Source organism: Pseudophryne corroboree, chromosome 11 (assembly GCF_028390025.1).
Source record: "Pseudophryne corroboree isolate aPseCor3 chromosome 11, aPseCor3.hap2, whole genome shotgun sequence".
In the NCBI taxonomy this organism is placed as follows: domain Eukaryota; kingdom Metazoa; phylum Chordata; class Amphibia; order Anura; family Myobatrachidae; genus Pseudophryne; species Pseudophryne corroboree.
In genome coordinates this window covers 153,644,793-153,654,818 of record NC_086454.1, presented here as the reverse complement: position 1 = coordinate 153,654,818, position 10,026 = coordinate 153,644,793, and the positions used below count along the sequence as shown (strand labels likewise).

Sequence of the window (10,026 nt, the reverse complement as noted above, 5' to 3'; positions counted from 1 at the left end):
GCTTTGGTGCCTCCGGGACCAACAACTGTGCAGGGGCCGTCCGTTCTGGATATCCGACTGGGTCCTGTTGACGACAGATGCCAGTCTAAGAGGTTGGGGCGCGGTGCTGGAGCAACACTCCTTTCAGGGGCGGTGGACCAAGGAGGAGTCCCTCCTCTCGATCAATATTCTGGAGTTGCGGGCGGTCGTCAATGCCTTGAACCTAGCCCAGCATTTAATTCAGAACCGTCCTGTTCAAGTACAGTTGGACAACACCACCACAGTGGCCTACATAAATCATCAAGGCGGCACTCGAAGCCGCCTAGCAATGAAAGAAGTCTCACGGATTCTACAGTGGGCAGAACGCCATCTACCGGCCATATCGGCAATATTCATTCTGGAAGTCCTGAATTGGGAAGCGGATTTTCTCAGTTGTCAGGACGTGCATGCTGGCGAGTGGGGCCTCCATCCAGAAGTGTTTCAACTCCTAGTGGAAAGGTGGGGCCTTCCAGACGTAGATCTGATGGTGTCTTGACACAATCACAAGGTTCCGGTCTAAGGAGCAAGGACAAGGGATCCTCAAGCAGCATTCGTGGATGCGCTGGCGGTACCGTGGAAATTTTGGCTGCCGTACGTGTTCCCTCCAGTGTCACTCCTGCTCAGGGTAATTCGGAAGTTCAAGCAAGAAAAAGGAATTCTGCTTCTCATAGCTCCAGCGTGGCCCAGACGGCACTGGTTCTCACACCTGCAAGGCCTATCGTCAGAGCGTCCAATTCTACTTCCACAACGCCCAGACCTCCTCGTTCAGGGCCCCTGTGTCTACCAGGACCTAGCCTGGCTGTCTTTGACGGCGTGGCTCTTGAAGCTTCCGTCTTAAGGGCTAAAAGGTTTTTTGAGGCGGTCATTCAAACTATGTTGCAGGCCCGGAAACCGGCTTCGGCTCGGATTTACTATAGGGTCTGGCATTCTTACTTTGTTTGGTGCGCATCTAACGATTATGACGTTTCCAAGTTTAGTACAGCCAGGTTGTTGGCTTTTCTTCAGCAGAGCCTGGACTTAGGCCTGCGTCTGGCCTCCCTCAAGGTTCAAATATCTGCCTTGTCGGTGTGGTTTCAGAGAAAAATTGCGACCTTACCTGATGTGCATACCTTTACTCAGGGCGTGTTGCGTATCCAACCTCCCTATGTCCCACTTGTGGCTCCTTGGGACTTGTCAGTGGTTTTGGAGGTGTTACAAGAGTCTCCGTTTGTACCTCTTGGTTCAGCTGACCTTAAGTGGCTTTCCCTTAAGGTGGTGTTTCTGCTGGCTATTGCTTCAGCTAGAAAAGTGTCGGATTTGGGTGCCTTGTCCTGTAGTTTCCCATATCTGATATTTCACAGTGACCGGGCAGTTCTTAGGACTCTTCCCGGCTATCTACCTAAGGTGGTTTCTTCGTTCCACCTTAATCAGGAGATTGTAGTTCCGGCACTTGTTTCTCCTGATCTGTCTCCCAAAGAGTGGTCTTTGGATGTGGTACGGGTTCTCCATATCTATGTGAAGAGAACTGCTCCGATTTAGGAAATCTGATTCTCTTTTTGTTGTGTTTGGGTTTCACAAACGGGGCTGGCCTGCTCACAAGCAAACTCTGGCCAGATGGATTAGAATGGTGATTGCACATGCTTATGTGAAGGCTGGTCTCTCTGCTCCTGATCACATTAAGGCCCATTCTACTCGGTCTGTTGGACCTTCTTGGGCGGCCCAACGTGGTGCGACCCTTGAACAATTGTGCAAGGCGGCTACGTGGTCCTCTGTGAACACGTTCATTAGGTTCAATGCCTTCAATACTGCCGCTTCCCAGGATGCTTCCTTTGGACGCCGGGTTCTTGTGCCCGCTACAGTGCGTCCCCTCCCATAAGGAACTGCTTTAGGACATCCCCATTGTCCATTCCTGTGGAGACTAGTGTACCCCGCAGCAGAAAATGAGTTTTATGGTAAGAACTTACCTTTGTTAAAACTCTTTCTGCGAGGTACACTGGGCTCCACATGGCGCCCACCCTGACGCACTTAGCTTCTTTGGGTTGGTGTGGCCTTAGCCGCTGACACGTCTCCTGTCGTGAGACTGCGGTGTTGTGGCTACTAACCGTTGTCGTCTCTTTTCCTGCTACTGCATTGGACTGGTTAACTAAAAACTGAGATCCTGTGCAGGGAGGCGGGGTGATATAGGAGGCGGCGCTATGCATTCTGGGAACAGTCAAAGCTTTGAGCCTGTTGGTGCCTCGGATCAAGATCCTACTCTACACCCCATTGTCCATTCCTGTGGAGCCCAGTGTACCTCGCAGAAAGAGTTTTACCAAAGGTAAATTCTTACCATAAAACTTGTTTTCCCTCAGACCCCTCTGTGTCGTATAAATGTTATTTTGCCCAGTTACTACTCCCTGGTATCGACACGGATACTATTTGTTATGTCGACCGTAAGGTTTCCTGTGCTGTTCCGGACAAAAATATATATGTGAGATAGATTTTATATATATATCCAAGGAAGTCCTGCACTCACATCCGTGTGCAATCAACTGTGGGGTGCACCCAGTAGAATCCACACAATCATGGTGGGTCTACACATGTAGTCGTAGTTCCAGTTTCCTGGGGGGCACTCTCCTTCAAAAACCGAGTCCAATCGTATTCTCTTAGATCATAATCGGCTTTATTGGGTCGACGTTTCGGCTCAACAAGCAGAGCCTTTATCAAGACAAGCCTTACATATTTTCATATTGCCAAATAGTCATAACCTGTCAGAATAACAGATACATGAAATAAATAAATACAATCAGTCTCACGGGCCCAATCAGAAATTCACCACTAAAGTGCAATGTGCTAATAATGAAAAGTGCCAAGAGTAATGCTACCAAACATATGGATATACCTCCTGGATACCAAATATGGTGAAGAAAGGTAGATCAGTATCACCCAACAAGAACCAATCACCCAGAGGTACTAGTATCATACTTACTAGGATGAAATAACTCAACAGTATAACACTGTAATAGGACAGACGACCAAGTCGGCATATAAGCCCTATTAATAGAACAACACAAATATATATATATGTTTGCAAATTCCCAATCAGGTGTGGTACTAAAAGATACCTAAATTTATCATGAGCAGAACTGTTAAGGAACTCTACTTACTTCACACATAATTCCAGAAAAGTAATCCATTCAAGGACACATCAGTCAATAAGCCCTCTGTAATATGAGTAATGCAACATAAGGACATCTCAAAGGTAAACCAAACCTGATATCAAATCAAATAGTCAAAGCTGTACTCATCAGGAGAGGACAAAATAACTCTTACCACTGGAGGCTAAAGGTGAACGTCCATTCAGTGTGACTGTGTGTTCCTAATGAGCACTGGGCGCCTTATATGAGTACACAACCGGAAGTGCAATCAGCACAAGCAAATTAATGCATCACCCTATTACAATATTACAGAAGGATATATGTTAAGTCCCCTCTGTTAAGTCCCCCCCGGAAATGGCGCGCCGGGTGCGTTCCACCATGCTTGCTGGGCACTTCCGGCTGGTGGAACGCACCCGGCGCGCCATTTCTGGGTTGTGGAACGCACGCCGCTCAGACGAGCAGCGGCTTTGAGCTTCCCTACACAGGTTTCTGTTATGGATATGTATGAACATGCGGTATTGATGTGGGACTCTCGGATAAGAAATCAGAGGGGACTTAACATATATAATGGACTCGATTTTTGAAGGAGAGTGCCCCCCAGGAAACTGGAACTACGACTATATATATATATATATATATAATATATATATAATATAAAATAGCATGGGTCCGGCACTCCTCGATGAAATCCACTATTGCATCGGTGCCTTCACATGTACTGCTGTACACCAATATAGTTACCCCAGTGCGGCACTCGACATATAATAAACGGACTCTGGAGACCAGTAAAGTTCAACAACGTTTCAGTGCTCGCAAGCACTATCGTCAGGTTTATGAAATTAAACTGAACATTACATACCTTAAATACACGTGCACCCGTGAAAAAACGCCGCAAATCTATTGGTTGTTTTGAAGTTGTGAAATTCCTGGGTCTCTTTAGTAGTGAATCTAGGACCTCTGGGTTTGCTAGGGACAGTTTTCCAATACTCCCTTCTTACTTTGGGAGCTGGCTGTCCTCCTCCAGAGAAGCGACTCCAATTCTTTACCATACTATTTTCATAGTCGTGTCTGTCTCTAGCGAATTTCACAACTTCAAAACAACCAATAGATTTGCAGCGTTACAGAGACTAGACTCCAATACTGAGGAGCCTTTTTTATCACCAGGTACGAACCACCACCTCCGAGACACAACGAAGACACCTGCAAGAATGAAAAACACCACACCTCGCAAAAGAAGATTCGAAGACGAAGAGGATGTCGTGGGGGTAGGAGGGAAAAGACTATACAAAAGACGAAATCTCGTCTAGAACCCCCTACACCAAAAGGCATCTTCAATCTTTCCAGCCACACCTTGACGAACCATGAGACTACACTTCTCAACAAAGGCCTCTCCTTTGCACCTACAAAGGGTATGAATAAGTTCGATGTCTTCATCGATTTGAACAAATTCATAAGAAAAATCACTCTTAAACGTCACTTCATAAAAAAAGAGGATGCAGTAATACAGAATTACGAACAATCGAAATCGGGCTTGAAACCCACTTCTAAATTTTACCCTTTGGAATCAAAGGGTCATAATGTGGGTCTCTTTTATGAGCTAGTTAAGAAGGATCTATTTGATGCTAACATTTCATCTATAAAGGAGAAGAATCTCTCAAATAGGGAGACGGAAGCCATCAAACACCTACAAGAAAATAAAAACATTGTTATAAAACCGGCTGATAAAGGGGGGGGGGGTTGGTTATCATGGACAGAGAAGCCTATGTTACAGAAGCACTCAGACTGCTAGGAGACCGGTCCTCTTATGTCCCATTGCCTAGTGACCCTAAGGAACCATTCGTGGAAGAACTGAGACTTATGCTTTTGAAGGCTTTTAGAAAGGAGGTACTGACGAAGGATGAATTCCAGTATCTCCTAAATTCCAACCCCACCACCCCCATATTTTACTTTCTCCCAAAAGTACATAAATCTTTGGACAACCCCCCTGGTAGGCCAATAGTGGCAGGTATTGACTCTCTGACTTCACATCTGTCAGAATATGTGGACATATTCCTGAGAAAATATGTGATGGAACTGCCGGCTTTTCTTAAAGATACCACATCGGTCCTGAACCTTTTGGAACCACTACAATGGAAGGATACCTACAGGTGGGCCACAATTGATGTGCAATCTTTATACACCTGTATAGAGCATGAAAAGGGCATCGAGGCATGCAACAACTTCCTAATTTTGGACCCTCAAATTACAGAAGATCATAGACTATTTTTATGTGAGCTCATGAATTTTATACTTAAACATAATTATTTTACATTTTTAGATGGGTTTTATCTTCAAACATGTGGAACAGCCATGGGCACTATCTTCGCACCTAGTTTTGCTAACCTGTTTATGGGACAATGGGAGAACAAATACATTTTTACCAACCACCCATACCAACAGAATATAATTTTTTACAAACGCTATATAGATGATATTCTAATAATTTGGGAGGGAGATCAGTTGAGTTTTAAAGAATTTTTAACCTATATTTCGGACAACACCATGAACCTCAAGTTTACGGCCAATGAGAATATAGAACGGATCGAGTTCCTGGATCTTGTTTTAACACACTCAGGAGAGGAAATCATCACAAGCAACTACATTAAGAAATAGAAAAATGGAGACTGAGACTTAACTAGCGCTTCTTATTCCTGGTGATGTTTGTCTTTCCACAAGCTTCCGTCACTCACGGGTATTATTTGTAAAAGATAAATATAAAGTGCATATAGTGAAATACCGTTTTAATTGAATGCACATATAACACACATTAAAAGAACAAAGGTCAGATATTGCACAATTTCCCTTCAAGCAGCACAAGAAAGACAGGCTAATTACCGGATCATTTAGAACTGGGGTTAAGCAGTTCTAAAAGCGCATGGGAGATGGTACAGAGATTTCCGGATAATCCCACCACATACGTATAGTTCTTACTGGATACCGGTCCTTATGTCAGTCCTTCAGCTTGTTGGGAAGATAACCAACGCGTTTCCACCCCGTGCTGGGGTCTTTTTCAAGGTTCACAAAAGGCTGAATGCTGACCACCCCATTCAGTTTGCTATTTAAATATGCACAGCACCAATAGAAATCCTTGCTGCCCAGCTGGACCCTATACATAATCAAAACTACCAGTCCCATGGTCCTTTACTGTGGGCGTTCCTGTTGTCATGGGGACTCCATTCCTTGTTCAGGGAGACCTCAGTGGGCGTGCCCGTTTCTATGGGAATCTGTTTGTTTAAACTTTCTGTTCGGGTTCCGGCAATGTCTCGCGTCACGTCACTTCCGGTTTTCGTTGTCATGGATACCGTTGTATCCGTCCGTGACTAGACGCTCCGTTATCCTGCCGCTGAAACGTATGTCAAGTGTAGGTTATCCTGTCCCCCTCCTAACACTGAAACAGTCCATCATTAAATGTTCACAAATAAAATTGTCCATAAGTCCTCTTTGTTTCGGGCGTAACGTCACTTCCGGTGACGTCAGTCATACAATCAATTGCACATATCCATCTAAAAAAATAGTTTGGTAATTAAGAACGAGAAAATTTTATCAGGATGATATTGAAGTCCATTGCACATATCCAAACAGTTTAATAATGAGATATTTTATCGGAGTTATATTGGTTTAAAGCATAAAATTCATCAAGCTGATAATAATTTAAAACATGAAATAAATTAACTAAAAATACACCCCTATACCTATTCTAGGTGAAAATAGATTACATATCTTTAGGGGGACTATGGATTTAACCATCTTATATGGGGTAGGAAATGTGATTGATAACCACTCGACCTATTCTATAATAAATTGGGTTACACATCTTTAAAGGGATACTATAGACAATCAAGTTAAAAATACGCTTAAAAAAGGGGGTTATAAAAACCATTTAACCTCAAAATCGGAATTAATGCCTCCTGGTTTCAAGGTACCGAATTCATAGATTAGTTGCATCTCTTTCTTTGCTAATTGTCCTGGAATGTTCTTACACCTCCAGTTTCCTTTTACATGTTTAATGCCGCAAAAATGTCTAATGGCTGAAGTTTTGCTCTGGTGAACAACTCTGAAATGTTCAGATAATGCATGTGTGTTTAACCCATTTCTGATGTTTCTCAGGTGTTCACCAATGCGGACTTTTAATGCTCTCGTAGTGCGGCCTATGTACCAAAGGCCGCACGTACATTCTATTGCATAAATTACATTAGAAGAGTTACATGTAATGAAATCTGTTATTTTCCAATTGCGTTTATTGATAGTGACCTCAGTGATTTTACTGGCTTTTGACTGGATGCCCCTGCATCCTAGACATAGGCCACATCGGAAGAAACCCTTGGATTTTATAGTGCCCATGGCTTTTTTCAGAGGGTGGGCACTTTTCACGAGACTGGTTTTTAAATTCGGTGCCTTTCTAAAAATACACCTTGGTTTATTCGGGACGACACCCCCCGATTATCGGGTCCTTTTTCAATATTCCCCAATGCTTTGTCAATGTTTTTTCAATCTTCTTATATTGGCTATTGTAAGATGTTATGAACGCCCATTCAAAATTAGAGTTGTTCTTCTTCTCAACAATGGTTTTGGGTTGTAGCAGGAGGTCTCTGTCCATTCTTGCTGCTTTATTTCTGGCATCTGTAACCTTTTCTTTGTCATATCCAGATTCCACGAATCTGAGTTGCATTTCCTCTGCCTGTACCTCATATTTTTCTTCACGGTTGCAATTTCTTTTCAATCGCCTGAATTGGCCCCCTGGGATTGAGCCTAACCAGTCTGGATGATGGCAACTCCTTGCATTTATGTAGGCTCCGGAATCGGTTGGCTTTTTAAAAGTCATAGTGTTAAACTTTCCATTTTCCACATAAACTGTCACATCGAGAAAGTTAATAGTATTAACACTTTTTTCAAAAGTGAAGAAAATATTTGAATCATTAGTATTCAAATATGTAAAAAACTCGTCTAACTTCTTTTCTCCACCTTTCCACACAAAAAAGACATCGTCGATGTAGCGTCTCCACAGCACCAGGTTCGCTCCAAAGGGGCAGTGGTTCCAGATGGTTTCCTCCTCCCACTGTCCCATAAAGATGTTAGCGTAACTAGGAGCGAACCTGGTGCCCATCGCAGTGCCTACACATTGAAGATAAAACGTGCCTTTGAACTACATTAAGAAGGTGGATATGAATAGTTACGTTCACTATAGAAGTAATCACCGGCAACAATGGAAGGACAATATCCCCCTCTCCCAATTTAATAGAATAGCGCGGAACTGCAAGAAGATGGAGGACAGAGATCAACAACTTGAAGTGTACAAAGGAAGATTTAAGGAAAAGGGGTACCCGTCCCGACTCCTAGAAGAAGCCACCACCAAGACGAAAGTTTTAGAAAGGAGGGATCTTCTAAAGTACAAACCCAAGGACATCAAGGATGAAAACAGTCAAGTTTATTACTACGTACAGCAGACATGAGAACCTTATTAAGGATGTCCTCAAGAAGCACTGGAATATTTTACTTATGGACCCTATACTTAAAGACTACCTCACTAAAGAGCCCAAGATGGTCTTTCGCAAATCCAGGAGTTTGAAAGACCTAATAGCCCCAAGTATGCTGAGGAATCCAGAAGTCGTAAGCATGATGCCTAAATGTGTAGGAAGCTTCAAATGTGGTCGGTGCAGTATTTGTAGGTATCTCCATCCGAACAGGAAATCATTCCACAATGGCAAAACAAATAAGGACTATAGGATCAAACAATTTATCAATTGTAATACCCCATCGGTGATCTACCTTCTGGAGTGTTCCTGCAAAATAAAATATATTGGGAAAACCAAGAGACCCCTTAAAATACGTATCCAGGAACACGTCAGGAATATCAAGAACAAAGTCCTCACCCATGCAGTATCCAAACACTTCAACATTTGTCATAACTTGGATCCAGAGGCACTAACGTACAAAGGGATTGAACTGGTAGCACTGGGAGATAGAGGAGGAGACCTTTCGAATCTCCTTTCCAGGAGGGAGATGTATTGGATATACGAACTGAATACGCTCCATCCGGATGGCTTCAATGAAGGGTACGAGATAGCACCGTTCCTGTGATGTAAGAAATCCCTTTCCTTATGTTTCACTCCTTTTTTCCTTATGTTTCAGTCCTGCCTCTCTCAAAAAAAACCCTTTTTTCCGACACGAACACTGCACTGCTTACCCTTTATGGGCCTATCCTATAAAAACTCGACCTGGCCAGTACTTGGATGGGAGACTCCCAGGGAATACCTGGAGCGTGGTGAACCCAGTGGGAACTTCCCTAAGCTCTCATGGCACAAATACGCTAAAAATCACACTCTCTCAGTAGGAGCTTATATACCTCCTCTTTGCTATTCCAGTATTTAATACTATATCCTTTTTGCCATCTGTGAGTTCATTATGTTGTCCACTGCATTTGAGAAACCTCTTCTCTAACCCAGCCCTATACATTACAACCATACCTCCTTGGGGACGCCCAACACCGTCCGATCTTGGAAGCTAAGCAAGGTTGGGCCCGGTCAGTACAAGGATGGGAGACCTCCTTGGGAGACCGGGTGTTGTAAATCCGGAGGCGCTAAGGGAATATTTTTGGGATATCTCGGAAGCTTATGGATGATGTCTTGTCCACATCACTTTGGCACTTTCTTCACGACGCGGTACCTAATTAATATTTACTGTTCCCGTTTTTCCTAGCAGGACTATTATCCATTCTTTCCCATCCCTGTTCATATATATTATATGATTTTAAATGTATTTCATATACATATGGTTTTCTATATATATATATATTTTGTATTGTCTGCATATATATATATATATATACTATATATTTTTTATCTCCATAGTGGCA

The 10,026-nt window shown here is 43.2% G+C and overlaps 1 pseudogene; it reads left to right on the top strand.

Annotated features, from left to right (window-relative positions):
• Positions 1-9,623: 9,623 nt before the first annotated feature.
• Positions 9,624-9,742, top strand: LOC134971220 (5S ribosomal RNA; annotated as a pseudogene).
• Positions 9,743-10,026: the final 284 nt, after the last annotated feature.